At 47.0% G+C, this 13234-nt stretch overlaps 1 pseudogene; it reads left to right on the top strand.

Annotated features, from left to right (window-relative positions):
• Window positions 1-5447: 5447 nt before the first annotated feature.
• LOC132338968 (pre-mRNA-splicing factor SLU7-like) lies at window positions 5448-7402 on the top strand (annotated as a pseudogene).
• Window positions 7403-13234: the final 5832 nt, after the last annotated feature.

The following is a 13234-nucleotide window of genomic DNA, read 5'->3' as shown; positions in this document are numbered from 1 at the left end:
TTCTGAGGGACTGCTCCAGCTGTGTGAGCAGATTGGACAGGACAGGGACATTTCTGCACAGCGGCAGGTCCCTGTGGAAGGGCAGGACTCTCTTTCTGCCTTGGTATCTTTCCTGTTTCTGAGTCAGTTTTTTCTTATCAACTCAGTCAGCAACATTGTCCCTGTAAACCCCTCCCCACGTCACTTTGTGTCCTGCTGGGGTGGTTTTCTCACTGTGTTGGAGCTGCAGGGTTAAGGTCAGTCCTGGCCTGCTGCTGCTGCTCTGGAGTTGGTGTGAGTGAGGCCGTTTTGGAGAGCAGGCTGGGAGCTGCTCCCCAAAAGGGCATGGGCTGGGCATGTGCAGCTGGCACACCCTGAAGTGGGACCCCCAGCACATCAGAGGGGACATCAGCAGCTGGGAAATTGGGTCAGCATGAAGCCTGCATCTCTGCATCTCTGGGACATCAGCTGCTGGGACCCCCAGCACATCAGGCACTGCCCACTGGGGACAGGACACTGGCAGCATTAGCTAGACAAAACTATTTCTCCCAGTGGAATTGCTGCTCACTGCCCTAGCCCAGCAAGCTCCCCAAATGTGAGCTTCTGCTGCCATTCTGAATGGTGCTGACTTGTGATTTACAGCCAGAGGTGGGCACAGGACACTGAGGTAGCTGTTCTCATTCTCCCTCTGCCAGGCACTCAGCTTTCCAGCAGCCCTGCACCTCCCTGTAAGCTGCTGTCTTGCTTTTTCCTGCTGTCCTGCTTTTCCCAGCCTCCTGAAAGGGGCTGAGGAGGATGTGCCACAGTAGGAGCAGTGCCAGCTCCCCTGCCTGGCCCTTTGTTCCTTGTCCTTTTATTTCTACCAAGGGCTCTAGCACTCCCTCTCCTCTGCTCTCAAGGACATTTGAACAATGACCAGGCAGAAGATAAAAAAACCCAACTGGCAGCAGTTTTCTTGTCAGCAAGCAGCTGCCTGTGCCAGCTCCCAGGGCTTTCTCAGGACACAACCCCAGAGGCTCAGGCCCACAAAGTCCTTACCTTGCGGGGCAGGGCTCCCTGAGACCCCACTGTGGCCAGGGGCTGGCTGCTGCACATGGGGTGGCTCCACCCCACAGGTGAGGTGCTCACATTTGGGGTTCTCCAGTCCAGCTCTGGCCTTGACCTGGTGCCACCATCCCCCTCTCCTGCTCTGCTGGAGCTGCCCACGCTCCTTTCATCCTGCCCAAGCTGCAGACCAGGGCAGGGGCTGGGCTTGGGAAGGAGCTGTGGGGCTGCAGTCGGCCCCCATGGGGTGCTGGGACCCTTTCAGGGCTCTGCAGTTTGGTATCCTGGCTCTACAGCAAGTGTTGACCTCAATCCATCTACCTGGACTTGTTGGGAACACCAGAGAAAGATTCCTCCTGCCTCTGCTCTGCCTTCTCTTCACCCTTGCATGCAGCATGTTAGGATGCACAGAGAGGGACAAACAGACAAAATCCCACCTGCATCACACATACCAGGAGTGCTGTGCCTCCTGGTGACACTTTCTGTGCCTGTATCACAGTAAATGACTTTTAGATTTGACAGCTAGAGCAGCAGGTGGAAGAGATCTGACAGAACCCCTCAGACCCAGCTGCCACTCACAGCTGCAGCTCCCTGTGCTGCTGTTTTGATCACAGACAAATTGAGGCACTTGCCAAGTGCTAGCTGAAGCTCAGTGGATGGCAGCTCACTGAAGAAATCCTCCCAGCACAGAGCATCATTCCCACAAAGGCTGTGGGAATTCTCCAGCCCCTTCCCCTGCACAGCCCCAGCAGCAGAGGCTGTGGATGGCATGGGGCCAGATTCCAGATGTGCACAGAGCAGCATCCTCCTCTGGAAGAAAGCTCTTTCTCCCCTGCAGTCTTTGGAGAAATCGTGTGAAATGAGAATCAGTCTCCTTAACTTCAACCTTGTGCCCCAGCATCAATAATTTGCTGACAATTATAGTCCCAAAACCACAGCTTAGCACATCCACATGCTGTGCATCCACGGGAGCCCCGTTATCTGCTCGGTGGGTTTTACCACACTGAGAATGCACAGACTTGCCTCTCTGTGCTGAGCCTTTCTGGGGTACAGCAGGCAGGACTGGGCAGTGTGGCTGAGCCTTGGATCAAGACCTGGTGTGAAAAATGTGTATTTTGTGATTGGCTTTTCTCAAATATGAAAATGAATATTAGATGTGTTCTGTTAGAAAGTGATGCTGTATTAATTTTTTTAGTAGTGTGTTAAATATAGTTTTAGGTTATAACTTAATGTTAAAATAGAAACTATGCTATGTAGGATACTTTTTAAAAGAAAGGAATGAGGTACTCACACTGAGATAGCAGCCACAGGTCACCTAAACCTTTCAGAGGAAGAGAATTTATTGCTCCCTTAGCAGAAGAAATGAACTTCTTCCTGCCTTGCTCAGCCCTGAGGACACCTCAGGATTCAGAGGAAGAAGCTGACCCTGCCCAGACAGAATCCTGGGTTTGAATGGAATTTATGCATCATGGATAAGGTGTATGAATATGCAGCAGGCTGTTGCTTTTAAGGGTTAACCCTCTGTTAACGTGGCTCCTTTTTCGGGCTTATTTTGCCCAGAAAAGGTACCTGGACTGTCTGTAACTCTTTGTTCTTATTGTCTCATATTGTCCTAAATCCTAATTGTCCAAATTTTTATTACTCTAACTATATTACTATTTTTATAACCATTTTATTATCACTAAACTTCTAAAATTTTAAAAACAAGTGATTGGTGTTTTCCACACCTGGGTTTCTCTGCAGCACCACCACCTCTGCTGCTGTCCAAGGGCCTTTTTTTTAAGATTCTCAATCATAAAATACACATTTTTCACACCTCCAGAGGAGTGCTTCAGAGGCTCAGATCACTGTCTGCACACAGAGAAATCTGCAGCAGTGATTGAGGCATTGTGCTTCCTCAGCCTCCTGCACACATGCTCTGACTGCAGTCTTTCCAGCAGAAGCCTTGGCACTTGAATGCCTCCTTGCTTTAATCCCTGAGGTTGCTGAAGGATGCTGCTTTCATCTGATAGCATTTATGGACTGTTATAATGAGCTTTGGCTTGCTGAGATAAATTAAATTGCTCACCCAGAGGTGCAAACTTCATTAGTGCCAGCAGTGAGTCAGATCAGCATTATTCCAGCCCAGAATGTAAACAGGCTGGACACATGAAAGGGGATTTGGCTGGGATTTTTTTTTCCTCTTTCTTTTTTAACCTTCCTAATTGCTGCTGACTTGTATTCTTTTGCAGCATCTCTACTGTTGGAATAAATCAGCTCAGAGTCCATTTTCTTCATGCAGAAAGCCAATTCTTTATTTACCAAGCTCATATTTGTAGGAAGTATCAGAAGGCACTGTGTTAAACCTAATTGGTCAGCAATAGAGTGAAACTCAGTTCATTCATATTGTATATTTCTATCAAATTTTCTCTCTCTAGATATGTAAACATTTTTCCTTTGTGGGTTCTCATGGGACAAATTTGATTGTTTACACAGGTGCATTTGTTTTTCACCACCAGAATAGATTGTTGTGTTAAATAAACTTCTCGTTTGCATGAAGAAACATCAAGGCAAAACAATACATGTAGTGAACAAGAAACTGACAGCAACCAGCAATAAGTCAGGTACAACAATTAAGAATATTTCAGATAATACACATAATTAGTAATACATGTGAAATTAGGTAATAGGAATAGCTGATATTGTGCCATCATCCCAGAGTCTGCAAGCAGCCCTCAGTTTAGTGAGGGCTTGGATAATTATTTCCAGGTAATAATTCCCAAGCTTACTCTAAAAATAGGTTCAGCTATCATATATAAAGGGTCAAATTGTCAAGTCAAAGTGACCTGAATCTAGTTTTGATGCAGAAAACATTTGGGTTAGTTGGCAAATTCTCCATCCAGGTAAAGCCAACACCTGGCCACTGCTCAGGCTCCAACTGGGAGGGAATTGCCTAAACACATTTTAAAACAAGGTTCTTAAGAATAGCAGTTATGAGTAAAGGCCTTGGGGTTAAAGACTGAGCACACCATCCAGTAGTTGGATCCCTCTGAAGTCTCCTTCAGGATTGAGATGCTTCAAACCCAGCAAACTGCTGGAGTGCCTCTGTAATAAAAACTGGGGAAAACCACCAGACTATCAGATTGGAGGAGGGTTTCAACAAGGCTCAGGTATCTTTTCTTGGAACTCTGAAAATTACTTAAAATTACGAGACAGCGTTGGGTCAAACCACAGAGCCAGTGCAGGGACTAGCCAGAGAGCTCAGCTGGTCTAAGAGATGCATAAGTGGCTAGAGAAGAAAAAAGAATCCTGAAATGACATGTGTCTTTCAGATAATTACACAAAAAGATGCTAAAGCATATAAGAAGCTGGTTATAAATACAGTAACAGCATTTTATGAATGATGCCTATTATAAAATCAGTACATTCACATCATGTAATCAATACACCATGTAACCATCTTAGGAAGTTGAGATAACACCTTTCTAAACAGTCATGCACCCATGTCAGCAAAATGAAACAAGAAAACACTGAAACAGCTCACAGTCAATAACAGCCATAATGTAGACTCATCACTGACTGTTCTGTGTCATCCATGGAAGATAAAACAGCTGAGATTGTAACAAGCAGTAAAATCTTTGATAAAATCAAGGGTGAACATGCTGTATCTTTATCCACAAACAGGTGTTTGGCAGTGTTTCATCACAGCTGTTTTAGTCAGAGTCATCTCTTCAAAAAAAACCAAAAAAACAACTATATATCTTTCAATGCAGAAAAGTGATATTTAACTGTCTGTGATTGCAATGCAAGAAGTAAGCAGGAGTATGTGTTCTGTCACCAGCTGTTAAAAACAGCTGGGGCAGTGTTCTTTATCTCTTCCAGGACCCATCCCTCACAACTCTGGGGGGGATCTCCTCTGTTAATGGCCAGCTGTTAAAACCAGGTGGTGCAGTGTTCTTTATCTCTTCCAGGACCCAATCTTCCCTCCAGGAGATATCTTTTGTTAATGGGCCATAAATTACTAATTATCTTCCTGTTAATGGGCCACTGAGTGTCACTGCATGGCTGATAAAATTCCACTGGGGATGCCCAGGGGGAGGAGCCAAGCATTCCTACCTGGATATAATCTGAGGGCTGGATCACCACAGCAGCCTTTCCCACTGCATTCCCAGAGGAAGACCAGACCCTCCTAGGCCTCCACCGGACCTTCAGAGGAAAACTCCTCCTTTCTGCAGGATCCTGCTCCACCAGAACCACAGCTGGCACTGCAGGAGGGCTGAGGCACCACTGACTGGCACTGTGCCACCACCCTGACCCACAGGGGGTCAGCTCCTGTTCTGACTTTGTCTGCTTCAGCAGTAAAGTTTTTTTACTGTGATCTAATTATTTCTAAACTATAAAGAACTGCTGCAGATAAAATTCAAGGTTATAGGACTTAGTTAAGAACTTAAAATTAATTGCTGTAAATAATCTTGGGAGAAGAGGAGAGCTGCAGGCACACAAGGGAGAGGGGTGTTGTGGGGCAGTGCTGTGGCCTGGCAGGAAAAATCCCAAAATGGCCTCAGGTGCAGGAGTGGCAAATGGTGTGAGCCTGGAGGAGCCAAAGAAGAGGACAAGGGAAGATTGGAGGAAAAAAAAAGAATTAGAAGTGCAGAGAAAACTTGGAAATGCACCTGCTGAAGTGGATGAAGAAGGAAAAGATATCAACTCTCCTATTCCTCAGTACATCTCCTCAGTTCTTTGGTACACAGATCCTTCCAAGAGACAAAACACTAAAGCATCAGAGACCTCAGGCAGAGAAGCAGAAGCAGTACAGCTCCTGTGGAGATTGGTACAAACGAGGAGTTCAGGAGCCACAGAGGAGCCTGTTAGAACTGAGGGGCACTGACACACAAAAAGAAACACTGCATGGAGAGACCCAGGAAAGCTGGAGCAAAATACACAGGCATGAATATTGCCCCAGGTGAACACGTGCAGCCTCAGATGGTGTTTGGTTATGATGGGAAGCGAGACAGGTGGAATGGTTATGAGCCAGAGGAGCACATGAAAATTGTTGAGGAATATTCCAAGGTTCATTTGGCCAAATGTGCACTGAAAGCACAGAAGCTTTGGGAGGAGTTGGCACCAGGGAAGCTGGGACAAGTGAACTCCCCAAGACACTAGGGGGGAGAAGAGGACTCAAACTCACAGACAGAAAGAGATCATAGCAGTGAAGATGAGGACAAACACGCAGATGACATTGATGTGCCTGGGCAGAACTTTGACTCCAAAAGATGCATCACAGTCCGAAATTTACGTATTTGGGAAGATATTGCTAAATACTTGAGGAACCTAGATCCAAACTCTGCTTATTATGATCCCAAAACAAGAGCAACGAGGGAGAACCCTTATGCCAACACAGGCAGGAATCTAGGTGAAGTTGGTTATGCTGGTGACAACTTTGTTTGCTACACAGGCGATGCCATTTCAATGGCACACACTCAGCTCTTTGCCTGGGAGGCTTATGACAAAGGCTCTGAAGTTCATCTTCAAGCAGACCCTACCAAATTAGAGCTCCTTTATAAATCTTTCCAAGCAAAAAAAAGATTTCAAGGCCCAGCAGAAAGAAAGCATCCTGGAGAAGTATGGAGGGCAGGAACATTTAGAAGCCCGCCCAGCTCAGCTGCTGCTAGCTCAGACAGAAGATTACGTGGAGTATTGTAGGCATGGAACAGTCATCAGAGGAGAGCAGAAAGCTATTGCTTGCTCTAAGTATGAAGAGGATGTGAAGATCAACAACCATACATGCATTTGGGGGTCGTACTGGAAGGAAGGGAAGTGGGGTTACAACTGCTGTCACTCTTTGTCAAGTACTCCTACTGTACAGGGGAAACTGGGAAAGAAATTGCCAGTACGGAGGCAAGTTTAATGGAAGAGCAGCCTGAGGAGGAAGAACACATGATAAAACCCAAAACACTGATGGAAATCCACCAAGAGAAACAGAAAGAGAAGAGAAAGAAGCACAAGAAGAGCTCAAATTCTGACACCAGTGAGGGTGAAGAGAAAAAGAAGCAAGAAAAACTAAAAAAGGCTCTAAATGCTGAAGAGGCTCGACTTCTCCACATCAAAGAAATGTAGTTAGATGAGAGCAAGAGACCATACAACAGCCAGTATGAAGCCAGGGAGCCAACAGAAGAGGAGATGGAGGCCTACAGAATGAAAAGGCAGAGACCTGATGACCCCAGGGCCTCTTTTCTTGGGCAGCAATCACAGGAGCCACCATTCCAGTACACAAAGCTTTTCCCCCAGTTGTTTACAACTCTCTAGACACTTCATTTTGCACATGTCTAAAATGGCAGAAAGCTTTTTGTACTCTGAAGAAATTTATGAAAGTTCCTTCCAGCAGACATGAGCAGCCTAGTAGTTATTGGAGTTTTGTAAACGTGTGTGTACGTGTACAAATACAGCCACATATATATAACATGTATACATAAAATACACACACCTACTCTGTGAATTCTTGAAGGAGATCTGACTGAAATCCTACCTTTATTTGGCCAACTAATACATATATATATATCTCTTTGACCAACTAAGGCATGAAGTTGTGATACAGTAAAACTGACTAGTCAGAAGAAATGGTCACCAGGTGTCAATATACAACAAAAATAGTTGACAAAAATTGGCACAACTACTACTAGATTAAGTCTGGATTAAGACATTCTTGTGCAGCATGTGTTAGAAACTACACACCAGACACTTTGGAGACACTTTGGTGTCTGCAGACACCTCTAGTTGCAGTTGTGTGAGTTGGTAAAAGGGTATTTCTGAAATTTCTTTTCCTTGTTTTAAATTCTAGGAGGCGGTAGAGTGGACTTAAAACATCCTGTTTAAATGTACCACAGGTACCATTAAATGTACTCTGTTTCATTTTTTATGTACTTAAACCAGGAGCTGTCATGTTGTTGTGTTTCCCCTACACCTTTAATAAATAGTGTTTTGATTGAAATAAAGGAAAAAAAAAAGAACAGAGTTGCAGAGACCAAGCCATATCTACAACAGAGGAATTAAATAAACTAAATATGGATGAGCTGTTCCCAAATGATGGGCAGGTGCCGCCCCAAAAAGGGAAGGGAAAACCCCGGGGCTCCGTCCTGCGCTGCTGCACCTCTGCTCTTCCCCCTAAAACACTTGCGGTTGAAGAAGAGGAAGGGAAAAGGCAATAAAAAACAAACCCTAAAAACCGCACACCGTGAGGGGGAAAATACAAAAAAACCCCGAGAAAAGGCTGGGAAGGCACCAAGCGCCCGCGGCTCTGCTGCTCTGAGCCTGCGAGTTCCGCGGGAGCGCTGACAGAGGAGCCAGCCCCGGAGGAGCCGCTGGCTCCGGAATGAAGCTGTGCCACAAAAACACCGTCCGGAACCGCTGGTCCTGCAGGTTACGAGCTCTGCTGGAGAGCCAGACCCGCTCCCACGGTCGCCACGCCTGTCCTCGCAGTCGCCACGGTTCCCATGGAGCGGCCGCCGGCCCGCGCCGCCGGGGCGGGGGAGAAACTTCATCGTGCCCGAGGGAATTGTGCAAGGGCACGCAGCTGAGTTCTGGTTCCGAGCTCCTGGCTGTTTGCTTCTCCACGCGGTTTGAGTCTGGCCGGCCCTGGGATGGAAGGGAAAATGAGCGGCACGGGGCCCAGCGCTGCCGAGCATCCGCAGCAGGGACACGCACACACAGACACACAGACACACAGACACACACAGACACAGACACACACAGACAGACACACACAGACAGACAGACACACACACAGACACACACAGACACACACAGGCACACACACACACAGACACACACAGACACACACACACACAGACACACACAGGCACACACACACACAGACACACACGCACACACACACACACAGACACACAGACGCACACACACACACACAGACACACAGACACACACACGCACACACACACACAGACACACACAGACACACACACACACAGACACACACAGGCACACACACACACAGACACACACGCACACACACACACACAGACACACAGACGCACACACACACACACAGACACACAGACACACACACACAGGCACACAGAGACACACACACAGACACACAGACACACACACACACAGAGGCACACACAGACAGACACACAGACACACACACACGCACACACACACACAGACACACACACAGGCACACAGAGACACACACACACAGACACACACACGCACACACACACACAGACACACACACACGCACACACACACACACAGGCACACACACAGACACACACACGCACACACACACACAGACACACACACACACACACACACACACAGGCACACACAGAGGCACACACAGACACACAGACACACACAGACACACACAGACACACACAGGCACACACACAGACACACACACGCACACACACACACAGACACACACACACACACACACACACACAGGCACACACAGAGGCACACACAGACACACAGACACACACAGACACACACAGACACACACAGGCACACACACAGACACACACACAGGCACACACAGACACACACACAGGCACACACACACAGACACACAGACACACACAGACACACACAGGCACTGTCCCAGAACAGGAGGGCACGCTCGGGCTCCACTAAATACATTTGCTGAATCAGAGACCGGGCCCTGGAGCACACAACACAGTAACAAAGCTATCAGCACAGACTTGTCGTACTTTCGCCCTCCTTTTCCCAACAATATTTTTCCTCTTCCAACTCACAGTTGGGCTTTCTTTCCATGACAGGTGTGTTTCCACGTCACATTTCTATCCTGCCATTTGTTTCCCACACCTTGGTAGCTGTGAAAAGTTCTATGGCTCTACGCAGATATTTACTATATGTGTTATGTTGTATTGATTAGTAGTGCTGTATTAACATTTTAATAGTATTGAAAATGTAGTTTTGTAGTTAAAATGTAACTTTTGTAGTTAAAATAGAAAGTATGTATGTGGGATATTTTTTTAAAGAAAGGAATGAGGTACTTGCACCGAGATAGCCACAGGACACCTGAATCTTCCAGAGAAAGAGAATTTATTGTTCTTTTATCAGAAGAAACAAACTTCTTCCTGCCTCACTCAGCCCTGAAGATGCCGTCAGGATTCAGAGGAAGAAGCTGACACTGCCCAGACAGAATTCTGTGTTTGAATGGAATTTATGCATCATGGATGAGGTGTATGAATATGCAACAGGCTGTTGCTTTTAAGGGTTAACCCTCTGTTAACGTGGGTCCTTTTTCGGGCTTATTTTGCCCAGAAAAGGTACCTGGACTGTCTGTAACTCTTTGTTCTTATCGTCTCATATTGTCCTAATCTCAATTGTTCAAATTTTTATTACTCTAATTATACTACTATTTTTATAACCATTTTATGGCTATTAAACGTTTAAAAATTTTAAAAACAAGTGACTGGCGTTTTTCACAGCAGCTGAGCGTTCACTCACCACTGTTCTTGTCACTGCTGTCCGCAGGACTCGCTGCGAGCTCCTCTCCCCGGCAGCTCCTGGGCTGCCTCACCTTCCGCGGCTCCTTCGGCTGCGCATCCTCCGCAGGATCCAGGACGGCGTTTGCAGCTCGCAGTTCTGTTCTCACCGGCTGCTCGCTTTCTCCCAGGTGCTGTGTTCGTCTCTGTGCGTTCCATGCTGCCTGCAGCCCCGTGCACGCCCTGCCCGGCTCCGCTTCACCGGCTGGCTGCACACCGATCCCGCTGCTGCAGCCGCCGTAACCTTTTGCTGCCTTGCATATTCCTTTTGCTACCTTGCATATTCTTTTTGCTGCCTTGCATATTCCTTTTGCTGCTTTGCCTATCCGCTGCTTGGATTTCTATCCGTGCTGATCCTGTGGCCAGTGCTGTGCCCGGTCTCGCTGCAATCCTCCTTTCACATTTTTGTATATTCCGTCTCTAAATCCCATCCCGCGGTCGGCTTGGCTCCTTTCACCTCCTCCTTTTGTGACAGGCTGTTCGTCTCGCCTCGATCACGTCTTCGGGGACACCTTGTGTTGGAATAAATCAGCCCAGACTCCATTTCCGTCGTGCAGAAAGCCAATTCTTTATTCACCAAGCTCATATTTGTAGGAAATATCAGAAGGCACTGTGTTGAACCTAATTGGTCAGCATACAGTGAAACTCAGTTCATTGGATGGTAAGGGCTAGTGTATGTGTCTATCAAATTTTCTCTCTCTAGATATGTTTACATTTTTCCTTCGTGGGCTCTCATGGGACAAATTTCATTGTTTACACAGGTGCATTTGTTTTTCACCCTTAGAATAGATTGTTGTGTTAAATGAACTTCTCATTTGGAGACTATATTCAATAACCTGGGAATATATATTCATGGGAACTTGCAAATTTCTTGTTAGCTGCACTTAGAAGAAATGACTGGGCAGCTTTGGCAATTTTAGCAGAGTAAAGCTTGTTTTCATAAGGCCTTTATTTTATAATTCTTCTACCTGTCTACAACACTCAACTGCTTTTCTACCTCTTTATCTTCTAGGGGAAAGCCTCAAATAACACACTTCTCTGGGCTGAATGATTTAACACCAAGTGTTCATGGTTAGCAAAACTCTGCAGCTTGGCCTGGGTGGTTTCTAGCTCTTTTCCACATTTGAAAATTCCAAAAAGATATTTAAGACTACATCTGGTGAGACACTAAAGTGTGTCCCTTATTTCTGTCCCAGGCTGGGAAATAGGACATTGCACACTGAGACAAATGCCAAAGAGAAGAGAGGTAAAGAGTGAACAATCATCCTAAAACTGTCACTGCATGGACAGTGACAGGATGAGCAGGAGCTCATGTCACACCAGGGCACCTCTCACCAGGTTTGTCTGTGCTTCTTGCAGGGACCATGGCTGTGTGACAGACCACAGGACACTGCTCACTCAGTAATTCACTTGCTCACCACGTCTGAAGTTCAGTCCAGGGCCTGGGATTGGCTGTACAGGACCAAACTTTGGGGCTCTGCAGACCAGAATAAGATGTCACAGGTTCCAGCTTTACAGGCTGTGGGTCCTTCAGTGAAAATTGGCTTCTCACAGTATATTTTCGCAGTGCAGAATGTCTTCACATTTCTTTGTACAGAAAATGGCATAAAAATAACCCAATAAATTTGATTCATAATAGCAATTAAGACCCCAAGAGGGTGGATCAGCAAGGGAGGATCCAGCCACTGAGGAAGCACTTCCAGGAGCAAATGTGTGAGAGCCATCTGTCGCCTCTCCACACACAGTGACAGCCACAGCAAGGCTCTGCAGCCTACTCAGAAAATTCACACCATGATGAAGGCTTGTTGAATACATTCTGCAAAAGAATATATTCACCAGGGGTGAATTCTGCTCTGCACTGGAGGGGAGGTGAGGCTCAGCCATGGTGGTGCCCAGCAGCTCTGAGCAGGAGGGGCAGCTGGCTGCCTCTCCCTCTCCTGAAGGAAAATGTGGCTGCTGGGTTTGCAGAGCTCTGAGTACTCCCTGCAGAGAGCGTCCTGCCTCCACTGGAGCAGGCTTTCAACAATCTGACGGTGGGGAGCAAAACCCAAATTCCTACTGGGAAACATGGTGAAGTGCTGCCAGAAAGGGGAGAAGCCTGCCCCAGGTGACACTGATGCATTCCCTGCACTCCTTTACCTGCAGTCACAAGATAATGAACTTCCCTTTCCATTCTTCTGCATAAAAGTGGAGTGACATGCACACATATAAGAAGGCAAAAAATCACTACAGGCCTTATAAAACCTGTCAGTGCTGCACAGGCTCCTTTCCCCAGGGAGAGTTGGAGGAAACAAGCCTGAGACAGTCACTCATCATTCTGCTTAAGACAAGGCTGGGAGGCCCAGGGATGCTGCAGCAAAACCCACAGCAAAGCTGCAGAACAAAGAACTGAGCCAGCTCCCGGCCCACAAAATGCAGGAATCAGATCAGCTGAGGACAGGAGCTGCAGGGATCCCAGGATTACCTTGTCTCCTTGGACCACATCATCCCTCCAGCTTTCAGGTCTTCCCTGTTATGTGATGATGAGGTGGGACTGAATTTTCATCTGGCCAGCTGAATGTGCTTCGGACACACCTTTAGCCCTGCTTGCACCTGGCTCCTGTCCGAGGGGTGCACCCTGAGAGTGAGACCTGTGTGGTTTGTGACCACATGAAGGCATCCAGCTCCAAAGTGCTGACTGAGGCTGGTGTGTCCCT

The sequence above is a fragment of the Haemorhous mexicanus genome, chromosome 28, assembly GCF_027477595.1.
Source record: "Haemorhous mexicanus isolate bHaeMex1 chromosome 28, bHaeMex1.pri, whole genome shotgun sequence".
NCBI classification, from domain to species: Eukaryota; Metazoa; Chordata; class Aves; order Passeriformes; family Fringillidae; genus Haemorhous; species Haemorhous mexicanus.
This window is presented reverse-complemented; position numbering and strand designations above follow the sequence as displayed.